At 45.3% G+C, this 2,192-nt stretch overlaps 1 pseudogene; it reads right to left on the minus strand.

The window, feature by feature from the left end:
* Window positions 1-205: 205 nt before the first annotated feature.
* LOC134247929 (putative deoxyribonuclease TATDN2) lies at window positions 206-1,728 on the minus strand (annotated as a pseudogene).
* Window positions 1,729-2,192: the final 464 nt, after the last annotated feature.

The following is a 2,192-nucleotide window of genomic DNA, read 5'->3' on the forward strand; positions in this document are numbered from 1 at the left end:
TGTGTTGTAATGACATTTATTACATAAACAAGACAGTTAACAAATACACAAATATACAAAGATAACGAGCGCACACAGCAGCAAGTTATTATATATGTGAGGCGCACACAGCAGCCCCTGACCGCACACAGCAGGTCGAAATAGTTCACAAAAGTTACCAGTGGTTTCTTACACAGAATGGCGTCTTTCTTCTACTGGCTACACACGAAAGCGTGACGTCATACGCACACATACACAAAAGGGGTACAACACGGGAATACATATAGGGGCTCGGCACAGGATACAAATTGTACTACATTCCCCCCTGTTCCAAAGAAATGATCCTATCCTGGACCTGAAATAAAAACAAATAATGCGGCAAGTCACCGCATTGCAAGAAATACACAATACATATACAACAGACATGAAGCAACATGAATTAAATACGGTAAAGGCATTTAAGGTTGTTAAGTGTTTGTGTCAGGACGTCAGACACTGTTGTCCTCTTAAGTTTCGCAACCCTCTCAGCCACTGGCAAAAGAGCCCATGGGGTGTTGACATCCATGCGGGAAGTGGGTGGCAAGTATGGAGCATCTGACTCCAGCAAAATCCTCTCCATGGGCATTGCACAGAGAGCGTCCGCGGTTTCAAACAATCCCAGAAGACTAGAAGTGAAACCAAACTTAACATTTGGTAAACGCTCCATCCATGCAATGGCTTCTTCTGGGCTCCCAATGTAGCAGTGTCTATGGATCCGCAAGTCTGTCAGACCCAACTCCTCCAAAAGAGCAAGGAATTCTCTGGCTGCGTACCCGGAATGGAGGTCTGGCAGTGGACTACGAGTGTGAGGTCCATGTCCTTCGCCAAAGGAAGAATTTCTCTAAGAAATGCTCGTTGGCGGGCAATCGATTCCTTCTTGCAGCGCTTTAGGCTTTGGCATCTTGGACTGCAGCGGCAAGATGTTGTAAAGTCTAGACCGACCTCTCCTAAGCCGACACAACCTGGTTCCTTCAGAAGTTCGCGCAGCAGTTCCATCGAATAATCGCTCTTCACAGTGTGAGGGTGGAGCCCAAAAGTTAAGTAGATCCTTGGATCTCTAGCCTGCTGGCGGAATCGTTCCCAATGCTCTGGGAAGACGTAGTTGGCAATGGCCACACTAAGTCGGAAATCAGGGTCACCGAACTCATCTTCCAATGCAGAGAAATCCCTCAACCTAGTCCGAGAAAGCAGGATGTCTAGATGGAAGTGGGAATCCCCAAAATGTTGTTGTAGTAGGTCTGGCCTGCTAAGGGAAAGAACTGGTGCCAACAAGTTTCCAGAAGAGTGAGCTCTTGCATGGTTGCAATAACATCCCTCTGCCCTGCAGGTAAAAGGAGCTGTAAGAGATTACATATGATTCTCCAGTGAACGAGTGAAGCCACAGATGTCGGTGGATGAATGGAAAAACATTGAGACCGGGCAAGACCATTAGCATCCTCATACAGGTTCAGCAACTCGACTTCGCCATCAGTAAAGTCTGACGCTGCAGGATTTATTGTCTCCACATACAAATGCTTCTCCACCACAAAACAGAGAAGGTTGTCCAGGGACCCCAGTCCAATATGATAACATATCCTGTGTAGCAAGCCATTCATGAGAGAAACCCAGCGACGTCTATTTGCCTCGTTAAACAAAGCACCCTCAGGATGGCCCTCAGCATTAATATGCTTTGCTCTAAGGAAACACTGCTTCCCTTCCTGGACTCCACATTTCCAGCATGCTGTCAAAGCTCCAAAGTACCATGGAAGGTGCGAGCGCAAGACATGGGGCTTTATAGCTGGTGTCCTAGCAGTGCACAGCGGACACTTCCGTCCGGACACAATATCTTTGGTCTCTCTGGCACTTTCACTGAATCATCTTCCATGTCTTCTTCATAGTCTGGCACGAACAATGCTTCTTCCATATAGTCAGACATATTGCTGTACAAAAATAGAAACTACTAATCATTACATCATGAAATAATATACAAGTATTAGTACCTTATTGAGATAAATGAACTCAATAAGTTTGACTTATGCCTGCCTGGCACAATATAACCAAATAAAAAGAGCACAACTTGTAATTATACATAATCTTCCAGATGAGCAGGTTTTTTTTATCTTTCTTCCTGCTCTGGTTGTATCTGTGGATCCTAAATCTGGATTCCTCTCAGTGTCATCAACAATATGCTGATT

Source organism: Saccostrea cucullata, unplaced genomic scaffold (genome assembly GCF_032062105.1).
Source record: "Saccostrea cucullata isolate Sc308-1 unplaced genomic scaffold, CSIRO_AGI_Scuc_v1 ctg4147, whole genome shotgun sequence".
In the NCBI taxonomy this organism is placed as follows: Eukaryota; Metazoa; Mollusca; class Bivalvia; order Ostreida; family Ostreidae; genus Saccostrea; species Saccostrea cuccullata.